Consider the following 13,782-nt stretch of genomic DNA (forward strand, 5'->3'; position numbering starts at 1 on the left):
TGCACAGCCGTGGTAGGTTCAAATTTCGAGGTAAAATAACTGGAGATCCAACTTATATTCATAGAAGGCGACTGAACATGCTTGACAAATTCAGTGAGTACAAAACTCTGTTGTATAATTTAGTTTCCTTAGTATTGCAAACTTTATCGATCGATTTGTATGGTACCAAGTTGCCTGGCAATGACTGCTGTATCTTGAAGTTTAAATCTTCAAAGTCCACATTTTTTGCTGCTAAAATGGCTGTTCTGCCAGCCACACATAATTTGTGCATTGTGTGCATACATTGGGAAACATGCAGTCAATGATAACATTTTGAGAATCAACGCTAGTGCAGAAATTAGTGGGCAATTTTATGCATCCAGTATTTTCATAGACAGCAACTTTTAGATCTTGTAGCATTTGAGCATGCATGTTTATTCTTAGCAGGACTTTTCAACATTATGATATAGTGGCAATGATTTCAAGCAAGCTTTGATCTGGTCGGGGTACGTTGAACATGGAATGAAGGGAAGTATTTTTCTGAAGTCACCTGAAAAGAGTAACAGAGTGTCACTGAATAGCTTGTCGCTATTTTTAATATCTTTCAGTGTTCTTCAAGATAATGTTTGTGTGCTATAGTGCATTTATCTCAGGGGACAATTTCGCATTCTTTCAGTATTGTGGCCCTGAACAATAGTTTTCTTCTGTTGCATATTGCTTCTGGATTATTTTGAATATTAAGTGCCAGCTTAAACACTGCATGAATAGTTCTGTCGCCATACAATAAAGTTGCTGCAATGCCAAAAGATGCTCAAGAATTAGCGAAATGTTGTTTGTTCCACCTGGAATGCATCCCAAAAAAAGAATCCACTTTATCTCGCCAAAACTGCCAGGAGTTCAATTACCATGTCTAAAAAAAAATTCTTTTTCATATAATTTTTTTTTATTTGGCCATGCGCAAATTTTTACCCTCCTACCCGCACTCTCCTATTTTTTAATCGCGAATTTCCCTAAGATAAAATCAATGTAAAAGCTTTGCTTAACATTATTACAAACATTTGTTTTGTTAACAAATAGAGGATGGCAACAAACTAAAATTTTAAATCATTGAGGGTTTTCATTGTTTTACCAGAGGTCATTTTAACGTTTGGTAGCTGAATTTTACCTTACAACCTATTCTCATACCTACCAAAGATTTTATAAAAATCAGTCAAGCCATTTGAGCCATGATTTTTGTTGCCATCTTTGGTATCTTTACAAATGAATCTAAACAAGGCTTTCACAATGATTTTCAACAATAGTTTTCACAATGATTTTCAACAATGGTTTTTTTCAATGATTTTCAATAATGGTTTTTACAACGATTTTCAACAATGGTTCAACAATGATTTTTACAGTGCATTTTTAAAAAAATTCTGGATAGGGACACCCTGATTACCTTGCAATAAGAAGTATAATTTATGTATTATACCTGCCAAATACAAATTTAAAAAAACATGAAAATCGGTTGAACCGTTCAGAGGAGTTTAAACACTAACACCCAGACAGGAGTTTTTTATCCCAAAGAGAGTCTGAAATTGACACTATTTTGGGAGAGAACTTCCTCTCCTTTCCTCTGTTGCTATCAATTAAAAGATCAGTTTTTTAGACTTAAATAAAAGAAAATTTCCATAAGAAGCCTTCAACTCCCGTAAGTCACCTAAGATAACTTAAAATTGACTTCAATTTTGAAAAAAAAATAGTTTGTTAAGGAACCCCATCCCCCTTACATAACCAAAAACTGCCTGAAAGTGTGATTTCTGCGGTCGAATTCCAAAATTTTCCTGAACCTCCCTTCTTCTACACACTCTTCTCCAAACACCAGCAAAGATCGACTAAAACTACGTCTTTGAGACTTCAGTTTGAAATTTTTCCAAGGAATATCAATTGATCCAACTCCTCCTCCGTTTTTCCCCTGATTTCACTGAGGACATCATTCCTTTAAAGCAGCAAATTGCTCATAAAAAAATTGTGCATTAAAATTATCTAAAATTTTTTTAGTTCACTTTATTTAATTTTTTTTTCTGTAAAAAAACTTGATCTAAAACTTGTAGGAAGGTGAGCAATGCCAGTAGTTTAAATTTTTAAAGGTTTGAATCGTCTAACCGAACTTGCCACACACAACCACCCACATTCTTTTCATCTTTTAATTTTAGAGCTATTTTTAGGCTAGGGCTTAGTAGGTCTGTCATTTCAAAGGTTTCCATGGTGTGGGGGGGATGGTACATACTCACAGTACATGTTTTGTAAGAAAGCAACAAAATATATAAACAAATGTGTATTAACAATATGTTTATGAAATTCGTTGGAGAGTGGTAATTAGCCGCCCGATTCCTTAAATGATGACCCTACTTAGCGTCCTTTCCCCCAGAGGCAGAAGTCAAACTCTTTCTTTTCATCATTTAATTTAACATTTTTTTTCGCAAGAGGCTTAGCAGGGTTGTCATTTCAAAGGTATACATAAGAGGGGAGGGGGCTGGTAGACACTCAATACATATTTCGGAAGAAAGCAACAAAATATATAAACAAATGTGTATTAACAATATGTTTATGAAATCTGGGGGAGGGAGGTAATTAGCTGCATCTGATTCCCTAAATGATGACAGTGGGGTTTAGCACCCCCCCCCCCCCGAGAGGCACAAGTCTTAACTCCACCCATGCATGTGTGCCTATAGGTTTGAACCCCTCCGTTAACATATAATCAAACCTTGAGAGATTCATTACATTCCTATTATGTGCTTGCTGTGCTGAGTTCTGCTTCAGCTACTGGTCTTTTTCAGAGACTTTTTGAAGGTTAGGTACAATAGACCTCCAGTCTCAGTGCTTGGCTCTGTTGAGTCCCTTTTTTTTATTTCATTCAATCTTTTTTCAATAGAGGGCAATATACTGCTAAACTCATATGCAAATGAGTAGCTATTTTGCAATTTTACAGTGAAGACAACAAGTATGGTTCAAAGAAATCATTCGTACACAGTGAATACGCCTGTGAACAAAAAGGAACAGGCAATTATTGTGAAACGTTTTGTTAATCGGTTTTACCCTTTTTTATAAGCGAATGAAAAAACATGATAATGCAATGGTGTGCTTTCAGCATATTTTTAATCAATGAGGTATGCACATTTTTCTTTGATTTGCAAACTTTTTTTTCGGCTTATGACATTGTCAACTAGTGGCAAAATTGAAAGCTAATTTTTTTCCATCTCAAAACTCTCGTCTGCCTGATCTACAATTCTAAACAACAAATTTAAAGTGTAAAAAACATGTATGCCAAATTTCAATGGCAGCTGGAAGTAGTTATAAACACAGTAACTTTAAATATAATCGCCCTGTACTTAAGAAAGAATATGTTTATACATTTATGGAATGCCTTTGAAAGCAATATACAGAGAACTCTTGATAACACGGGACAGTTTAAAACCTTAAGAGTTGTTGGTAGTTCGAGTTATGGGGCCCCACAGCTTTCTTAAGAGTTTGGGCACTGCCTTCTCTAGACTAGGAAAGCCAACACGTTGGGAAAGTGACGTCACTACAGTAGGCGATCTGATTGTCAACAGCAATTGTGATTTTCAAACGAATTTAGTGCTCATTTTATGAAAAAATTTCAATACAAGAGCTATTTCAATCTTTTTTCTAGTCAATATACATTAACAATAAGAATTTTCTAATATAGAACGCTCATATATATTTTAAAGTCTTTTTTTTTTCCTATAATTGAAGTTTTGAAAATGACATTCATTTGAAAATATCTATTTCTAAATTCAACCTTCATTTTATATTTAGAGCAATGATAATCTTGAAAATGAGAACAGGTAAATAACTACTTTTAATTAAATGAACTCTTAAGTGAACCTTATTTTTACAAACTTCAATAATAGTTCCTTAGAGTACTTATAAGTTAATTTTAAGGTTTTTTAATTATTTCTTCTATTTTATAATTAAAGTAATATCCTAGCTTCGAAGGCAGTGGTTTGGGCCCCAATTGAAATTTTGAGGTAAAATGTAGTATAAAATAAAGGAATATTCAAGTTATAAGGCTTCGAGTTATGGCGAGTTGAATGTATATATACAGGGTTTGTCCAGAAAGTAATAGGACTAATTTTCTTCCGCCGCGACTGTACTTTGGAGCATGCATGCACCGACTGCATTCGGTAGAGGGCATTCCTAGCTAACGAACGAGCGGCTAGTCGGTTGTCTCCGAGCACCTGAAGAGTCAGGACAGGCATTTTCGTGGGACGTGTTTCTGTGAGTGGCGCAAGCCAAAAATGCAGCGTTCGTTAGAGCAGAGGCACGCGATTAAATTCTGTGTGAAACTCGGTAAATCTGCAACAGAGACGTTTGATATGATCAAGCATTTTTACCCAGATGTTGCTTTAGCAAGAAGTGGTATGTTTCGGTGGCACCAGGCCTTTTTGGTGGGCCAGGAAGAGGTCGCCGATGAAGACCGCTCTGGAAGACCTTCGACTTCGAGAAACACCGACAATGCGACTCGTGTGCGCAAAGTTTTGAACTCAGACCGTCGACTAAGTATTCGTTTAACTGCCCAAATGTTAAATTTACCAAAATCTGATTCATGACATTGTGACGGTGCATTTGAACATGCGCAAGGTGTGCGCGAATTTGGTGAACAGCTACCTGACCAAGGCCGCCATTCCAACGTTTCCGCAGCCGCCCTACAGTCCAGAAGTGGCCTTCCCGGACTTTTGTTTTCTTGCCTGAAAAGGCAGATGAAAGGCAAGCATTTTGAGACCACAGGGGGATCCAAGCAGAATGCACCGCGGCTCTCAAGGCTATTCCGGAGAATGCCCACCGTGACGCCTTCAATGCATGGAAATCGCGCTGGCAGCGCTGCATCAACGCAGAAGGAGTCTATTTTGAAAGTTTTTAAAGAATTATAACAATTGGCTCAATAATTTTTTTTTTTAAATCGACTCAGTTCTATTACTTTCCGGACAAACCCTGTATGAGTTAAAGAGGGAAGAAAAATTCATTTAATCTCTCAGAACTCACACCATGAGTGAAACAATCACACCAAAAGAAAAAATTGCTCTTTTAATTTGTATCAAACATTATTATTTTGAATGATGTTTAGAATCAATGGCAAATTAAATCTTATCAATTAAAAAACATTTTTCAACGTAAACTCATACGTGTTCTCAGGTCACTCATTTTGACGCGAGTTCTGGCAGCTTTAAAAGAAAATAATAGTCAAGGAGGCTCACTGGATTGGCTTGAGAAGTTGATGGGCCAACGAAAGCACCCGTTTCATCAAAATGAAATCCAGAATAAGCCAGTTGCAATAGTTTTTCAGTCTCGGGATCTGGAGGTTCCACCTTTATTGTTACAGGACATTCTAGTAATTTATGTGCTCCAACTTCTGCTCCAACTTCTGACGATTCATTTTCACCTACCTGAAAAATTCCAAATGTCAGATGGCAATACATTTATAACTAAAAGCACACTTATAGCTCAACCCTTTACTGTCCACCACGACTCTGACAGGGTTGTCATTTAAGTCTAGTGAAAAAATTCCTTGTTTAAATATGCAGTGTAATGATGGGCACAGTCCAGTTCTCATAATTGAATCATTCGATTATTCAAGATCACTCGAGAACTCGATTATCACAAATTCGTGATTATCGGATTTTGAGTTCTCGATTTTCACACCTCGAGTTCTTAATTATCACTTTGAGTTATCGAGCGATGGACTGCTCACGTTCTAGATTATTACTTTCTGAGTTCTCAAGTGATAGGCCACTCGAGTTCTCGATTTATGAATTTTTTTAGATGTTGATTTCTCGAATTTTCAAGATGTCAATCACTCGAGCAGCATATTTCTTGATTGATTTGACAATTGAATGAACCTTTAAGGTAAATGACTGCCAGAGTGATTCAGTTGCAGGGGATCCTTTGGGAAAAAAAACATGTAAGTTTGTGTGGTTTTTATTGTTTTCCAGAAAAAAAAAACAGCTTTGAGTGTTATACTCTTTGCCCCCTATCCCAGAAATTTTTGAAACAACGGGCCGCCTGTGCACAGGTGCCAACAGCTGGATGTGTGTCATGATGCTGACTACACCATTGATTATTCGTAGGGGATGTTACTCTTTTTTTAGAGAGAATTCTTCTAGGGGGGGGGCGAGTTTTTAAGGGGTGGGCCAGTATACTTATGGAACAGAGGCCCCTGTGATCTTAATGGTTTTATAATTAATTCATTCAAATAGTGTCATAACTGGATGTATGCTGTCGAATGCTTGTTTATCATATGATTCTCGGGATGATTTGGTGGCCAAATGATATGTTTTTGAGGGAAAGGTGTCAATCAATGAATAGATGGATGCAGTAGCGCACATAGATTTCAGTGTGCTCCCCCTTGCAAGATTTAAAAGCCCCCCCCCCCTCCCCATAAAAATGTTTTATTAATTTTAACATAGTCTAATTTTTCAAGGCTTACACCCTCATGCCTCTTGCGCCCTCTCATGCTATGGGGTTTATGGGGGTGCTGTGTATGCCACTGCATGGAAGTCTATGGGTGACATGGTTGTATGTCCCAGTGGTGGAAGTTAAGTTTGGGGGATGCTAATAAGGTTCTAACTTGAGATGTATAAAAATGAAAATTACATTTCAGGTGAAAAGGGAGAATACTTTAGTTGAAAACCTGGAGAGGACGTCTTCCTCCTTACGTCCCACTTTCCACCTATACTATTGGGCAGTGATACAAGTGTAATAGAAAATAACAAATGTTTTGTAGCCCAAATAGAGATTTCTACAAACACGTTTTGGGATTAAGAAACCCTTTTTTCAATGCAAAATAGTGAGTTTTTTGGATTTTGCATCGAAAAAGGGTTTAGTTCAAAACCCCAAAATACCTGTCTACAGTAATCTGTATATTTGAGCAACATGTTATTTCATGTTACTTCTCGACACAAAGGTATTTATTTATTAATGAAACAAGTGGTTTACTTTCTGAGCAATTCCTTTGTATGGATGCCAAACAAGGGGGGGGGGGCAGGATAGTTAAGATGCAAACCGCAGGATTGTAACTTTTAGGGGATTTTTTTTAGGGGTATTGCACTTGGGATAGACCTTCATAGGTGATGCACCATAGCTCTTGGGATGAATGGATTTGGAAAATTGAATGATATATTTTCAAACGAAAAATGAATTATTTATCATATCAGCTGATTTATGGGGGGGGGGGGGTGTCATGGGTTGCGTACTTCGGTGAAATCTTAGAACAGAAGGTACTATACCTGTTTTGAACTTGACAGTAATTAAATTAAATACACATTTTGATTAAAAAGTGGAGCATACTTGCTGACATCTACTGGGAAAAAATCCAGTAGATGATTAAAAAATCCAGCAGATAATTACATAGGATTTTTCATTGTTATTTAGGGAAGAATAGGGATTTTTTATTATCCTTCTTGGTAGGACCAAATGTTCCTTACATCATGTACACAACCAAGAGAAATTATCAAAATCCAGCAATCTCCCGGGAAAATCAGTTAAGTTAGTAGGTATGGTGGAAGAAAATAATAATATAGGTGATAACAATAACTGGTTTCAGCTTGAGAGTTATTTAAATTAAAAATGTATTTAAACCAAAAAAAATGGAAAACTTTAGCAAAACATCTAAGGGGACACCCCCCCCCCCCCCCCCCCCCCCGCCCTACGTTCCCCATCAACCGGACCACTGAGAAATTGAATAAACTTCTAGAGCACTTTATTCTATGAGTGATTCATACTAATGATGCACTGATTAATCGGTTGTACCAATTAATCAGCCATAATTGGCCACCTTGCCGTTATTTATAATTGAAAATTTTACCAATTAATTGGCGGAAAAAATATTTTTCAAAATGCATTTTTTAAGCATACCTTCAAAAATAAACTATGATGGATGCATTTATGAACAATAAATAAACGTAATTTACTGCAAAAATTATTTTAGAATTGAAGTATGAAAGAGTAAAAACAAATTGCCTAGAAAGTGTGTATAACTGAATGAAATATTAAAGGATAATTCTAACAGTTGAAATCCACATGACACTAGAAAGAATAATTAAGATACAGGAAATTAGATTGGAGTGCTAAAATTATTTATCCCCCTAGCGACCCCCCCCCCTACACTTTTCATATCACCTGCCTTGCAGCTACTTTTATTTTTATGTTATTAATGTTATTTCATCTTTTGAAGCAGGGTTGGCAAGGTTTTGGACACTACAGTAAAAACCATGGTAAAATCCTTGGTTTTTACCGTCTTGTCGAAAACCCTTGTGTCCAAAAGTCCTGCCCTTAAGTGTCCAAAACTATATTTTTAGAGAAATTGTATTTTGTGAGAAAACATCACAAACAGAGCAAAATGTATCACAGTAATGTTTTATATTGAACATTTATTCAAGGGTGAACATTCAACTTATGCAATAGATTTTAATCCAGTTACATAGAAGTTCATTATTAATTAAAATTTCAATTTGTATGCATGAGTTTATTTATCTATTTATTATTATTTCTGGTAATAGTAATCAAATTCTCCTATGTTAATGCATACCCGCAAATGAAAGCAGAGTTGGCAAGGTTTTTACCGTCCTGTTCAAAACCCTTGTGTCCAACGCAAGTGACCAAAACTGTTTTTCGAGAGACTTTTTCGCGAGAAAACACCAACAACAGAACAAAATGTATCAAAATTATGTACAGTCAAACCTTGTTATCGCGACATCCGGAATCCATGACACTCCGGATGTCACGTCACTTTTTCAAAGTCCTGAACTTTTCCCATACAGTTTTAATGTTAAGTAGCTCCGGGTTTTACAACAGTTTTTTTGGGGGCAACTCCGGTTATGACGACACTTCGAGCTGTGCAGATTGGATCAAGAATTTTTCTTTGCAATTGAAAAATTTTTCGTAAAATAATTCCAGAAACGTTTGTTGTAGGAATTTTGGACTCGAACAAGAGATTTGATCAGGCATGACACCTTAAAATATTTGGGGGACGAGTCAATAAGTTCTGAAAGGTACAGGTTTCAGACTTTGACAAGAGGGACAATAGAAATGAATTCAAAGCTGGTGGATTGTAATACTGGAAGAGGGAAACAGCAGGAGAAGAGAAAGACCATAGCTACTTTAAGCTGTAGGTGGTCACTAGAAGCTTCTCCCGTGAGAGAAAAAGATATAAGAGCTCCTCATTATATTGAAAAGGGACACACAACTCTAAAATGGATAAAAGAATTAGAAAGGGTTTTTTCATCTTCAAAAGGTGGGGCCAGGCAGTGAAAATCTAATCAAATTACGGACAAAAGTGAAGAGTCATGAATTGTTTTTTTTTTTTTTTTGCTGATAATTTCATTTAAAGGAGGAGTGTTAAAAATGTTATGCGAAAGTTAAGCAAACATTTATTGGAAAGTATTGTAGAATTCAAAAAAAAATAATAACAAGTTTTTTATTTTTAAAGAATTTTTGTTATATTCACCAATAACTCAAATTTACATTAGTTGAATCTATTTGAAAGGATATATAAACATTATTAATTTCTTCATTAAATATAATTTTATTTTGAACTAATGTTTAATAATGAATTTTTAAACTATTCCAGTTATGACGTCACTCCGGCTATGACGACACTTTGTTGACAGTCCCAAAGGCGTCATGATAACGAGGTTCGACAATATATTTTTTGACTATTTAATATATTTATTCAATATGAACATTCAAGTATAAATATATACGTAATTAATTTTTGCAGCTGATTTTAACCTAGTAGAATGGGTAATGGAATAAGAATAGAATAGAATAAAATGGTAAAACTAGAAGGGTAGAAATTAAATTCTTCATTAAAAATTTCATTTGTATTATGAGTTTTTTTTTCTCCAACACCAAAACTTTTAAACCAAATTCTTCAACATTTATGCACGTGTGCAAAAGAAAGAGTTCAAGATATAGTGCAATAATCGACTTAAATGCAATAAATTACAGTTTTTGCAGTAACAGAATGTATTACATTAAAAATATGAACTAAAAAAGAATAGCACAAGTTTTTAAACGTAAGTGTTTAATCATCAATGTCTTGTTCTTTAATCTATGATTTAAAAAATAATTTTCACTAAAACATCACGTAAAACTTATTCGCACAAACCATTTTTAAAAAAAATTAAGCTTTTTTTTGCACCTAAATATTGCATATTCAATAACATTCCTTTGGGTTATAAATGTAATTGAGCTTAGTTGTCTTGTTAGTGTTGTGAATTTCTTTCACAACTCTACTATTACATAAGGAAGTTTTTATATAATAGAGTTCTTGGCTAAAATATTTTTAGAAGATATTTTTTAAATGAACATTTTGGAGAAAAATGTTATCAAATGCAGTATAACCCTGATTTAAGGATTGTCAAGACACTGTACATTTATCGTTAAATCAAGGATATTGCTAAATCAAGGAGCATTGACATTCAATACAGTCAAATCCGGACCAGTGAAATGTATCATTAAATTAAGGAAATCATTACTTTGAATTAATACTGTACTCATTAATTAAACCTCATTAATATATATATATTTATACATTACAAATATTGTATTAAATACAAATTGATTAGATTACATTCCTTTCATCCCTTCAGCATACTTTTGGACAGTTTTGGATGGTAAAAACCATCTGTCCTGTCCTAAACCAGTTTTGGACAGTCCAAAACCCAACCTTGTTTTGAAGGACAGAAATGTAACAGAAATAAACAAATGTGTATATGATCCTACTGGAACCTCCCCTTACTTCCCCCCCCCCCCAACTCTTTTGTTTTTTTCTTAAAGAAAAGCGAGATAATTTCTTAGATCAAATATAATGAAGCTGGATGACATCCTTGACTTTAGAAATGTTAGCTTTGGGAAAGAATACTACTTCTAGTTACAAATCAAGTTTCACAAGTATTTAAAGGAAATGTTCTCTATTAAGAAAATTTAAATAATTGCTATAAAATACATTATAATACTATCATACTGAAAATTTACAAAAAAAAATCATCTTTACAATAAAAATGCATATTTATTTGTTCACTTGTGCCAGAGCTCTAATTTTAAAGTACTATACTATTGTTCTAAAATGTTTGAATGCATTTTTTAAAAATATTATGTTATTATCACATTAATGAAGAATGATGTGTCACATAGCTATCAAATAAGTTTTAGACAAAAAGGTTTCTTTAATTATTTTTATCGTGAAGATTTTTACAGGTTGCAAAACTGGTAAATTATTCTAAAGATTTAAATTTCGATTAGTTGCAGAACAGACTTAATTGTAATCATCTCATCTGCAGCTTTTAATTTTTATGAAGTCAATAAATATTGTCAAATATTGTGTGCTGTTTAGTTAGTTGGTAGTGGTAGTAATATATAATTTAATTAATTTATCATGTGAGTAACTTTTGTTTATAGATTTAACTATGTGTACTTAAAATTTTCTTTAAAAATAGATTTATCTTATTACACAAAATTACAACTAATTTGATGCTTAAAATAAAGTTCTTTTTTTCATTTCTTCCACCTTAGAAGAAACATTTCTTCCAGTTGGTTTTTTCTGCTTTGGCAGAAGCTTGCCAAACCTGATTTTTCTGCAGTAAATTTGGATGCGTCGAGAATTTTCAAAAGGAGGACTTAACCACTTTTGTAAACAAGTTCATTATTTCAATAAGAAAACAAAAAGTTCCAGAATATTTATGATGGTAACACACGTATAAAGAGAAAAGTATTTCTCCTTCATTTGGCTAAATAGATTTACAGTCGAACCTCGGTAAACCACCAACCATAGTGACGGGCTGAAAGTTGGCGGAAGTCGAGTGTGACGGTTTAACGAGTTTTCCCTAATGTAGCATAAATGCATTCTTTTATGAAAATATATTTGAAAGCATGTATTTTGTTTTACAAATGAACTTTGAAAAACAACAGCAATTAGTTTTCTTGCAGAGTGCCACCAACAGCTCATTGGTTACTTCTTTTCCAAAAAGATTTCAAAAATGATTAGCACTAAATTGATGACTTGCAGTTTATTTTATATTCTGAAACACCCAAATAAGAACTTTTTTCACTTAAGATTGCTTTCCACACCTTGGCAAAACAAGGCATACGAACCCGAAACACGATGTATTATGGTGCAAACTGTCGTTCCTTGAAGTCTGCATTACGATGTCAATTACAGGTTAAGCCTCAACCCCTCCCCCTCCCCTGACCAGAACAGAAAAGGGGGTATAGAATGAATGCTTTCATAGCTGAGTAGTGACATGTCAAAATGAAATGATTAAAAATGGTGAGAGAGCGGATAAGATCAAGTTAAAAATTCCTGGAGAGGTTGGAATCAATGTGCCTTGGTTACTGAGAGCGACTGAGGGTGGATTAAAAAACAGAAAGAGATAAGAAAGAAGAACTCTTTTACCTAATGTACCTGGTGGCTAATTTCGGTGCTTTTTGTAGGAGGCATTGGTAGCAGTGTGTGTAACATTTCATAATCTCCCATTGTGCCTCGTTATGAATATTCTCTCTCGTAAATGGCTTATCTCCAAGTTTGAATTGTTTGACCTGATCTCTCAAGATAGCGGTTTAAACAGCAATATTATCATAGCAAAGAATACTGTTTCCCTGGAAAATCACTGGCAGTTGGCGGTCAGCGGGGTGCTGGTTTAAGGAGGGAATTTATATTGCATTCCTATACAGAAGATTTTTTTCAGTCTTCCTTGGCAAACTAAGTAGGTACCGGTTTAACAAGGTTCGACTGTAATTCGCCTTCCACTGTGATTACGTTGCCAAAGAAAACTTGCTTCATTTTCGACCACAATAGACCTCCGTCTATATTCTGACAATAAATTTCTGCCTTACAAAAAGAAAAACATTCAATCAAATATTGCTTGCTGAAACTGTTTAGATTCTTGCAGACTATTATAAAATATACAAGCAAGGGCTAAAATTCCCATTCTTCCAGCAGACTAAAAAAAGTATCTTTATATGGCCTTTTTCAAGCACATTTATAACTATATAGGACCACGTGCAATATACCGACAGTCTGGTTACACCATCCAGAGACTGTATTGAAATTGTAGTGTTGTTCCTATTGTGGATTCATCAGTCTGGAATAGTCAACAACTGAGCTGGAGGCTCATTGAAAATGAGAGTGCAATGAGATATGTGCCTCCTGTTTGTTATCCACTATTCTAGACTGATGAGTGCATAACAAGGACAAAACTGCAGTCTCTGGGAGGCATAAATGGGCTGTCAGAATATTGCTTGTCGTTTTACGGCAGCCTTCGTTTAAGGACAGTAACTCACTGCTTATATAGGGTCACTTCATACCAGTGCTGCAGCAAGAAAATTTCACAGTGGAAAGAGTTTCACTAAAAACTAATTCATGGTTTAAAATAAAATTTTACATTTTTTTTTTAATTTTTCAAAAGACACTACTTTAAAAAATTTAGAATTTTAAATGTTGTGAAAAATAATTTTTTCAAGAAAATTATTTGAGTTACATATATTAAAGTGCATATAATTGTCTTTAACACTAGAAGGACTGACATTTTCTATATACCTAGAAATACTGCAGGGGTCAGTGTGGCCCTTACCTATTTTTGAGATTAATTCTTTTAAAAATCCTTGCTGAGTGAGTCCACATGCCCGATGCACCCTCTTTCATGACTAATTAAAAACTTAGAACGTAATTATTTTTAGTTTCTCTCTGTACTGGCCAAAATATTTAATTAGTTTTTCTCTTCAAGAACAATGACTACTCTTAGG

General features: G+C 34.7%; 1 long non-coding RNA gene across 1 annotated transcript in view; it reads right to left on the reverse strand.

The window, feature by feature from the left end:
• The window catches only part of LOC129218577 (uncharacterized), a 125,871-nt gene that overhangs the window by 92,583 nt on the left and 19,506 nt on the right, over positions 1 to 13,782 (reverse strand). Inside the window, exon 5 of the long non-coding RNA XR_008580340.1 lies at positions 5,238 to 5,426. This is a non-coding gene — a long non-coding RNA (uncharacterized LOC129218577). The remainder of the gene's footprint in view (positions 1 to 5,237; positions 5,427 to 13,782) is intronic.

The sequence above is a fragment of the Uloborus diversus genome, chromosome 3, assembly GCF_026930045.1.
Source record: "Uloborus diversus isolate 005 chromosome 3, Udiv.v.3.1, whole genome shotgun sequence".
Classification (NCBI taxonomy): Eukaryota; Metazoa; Arthropoda; class Arachnida; order Araneae; family Uloboridae; genus Uloborus; species Uloborus diversus.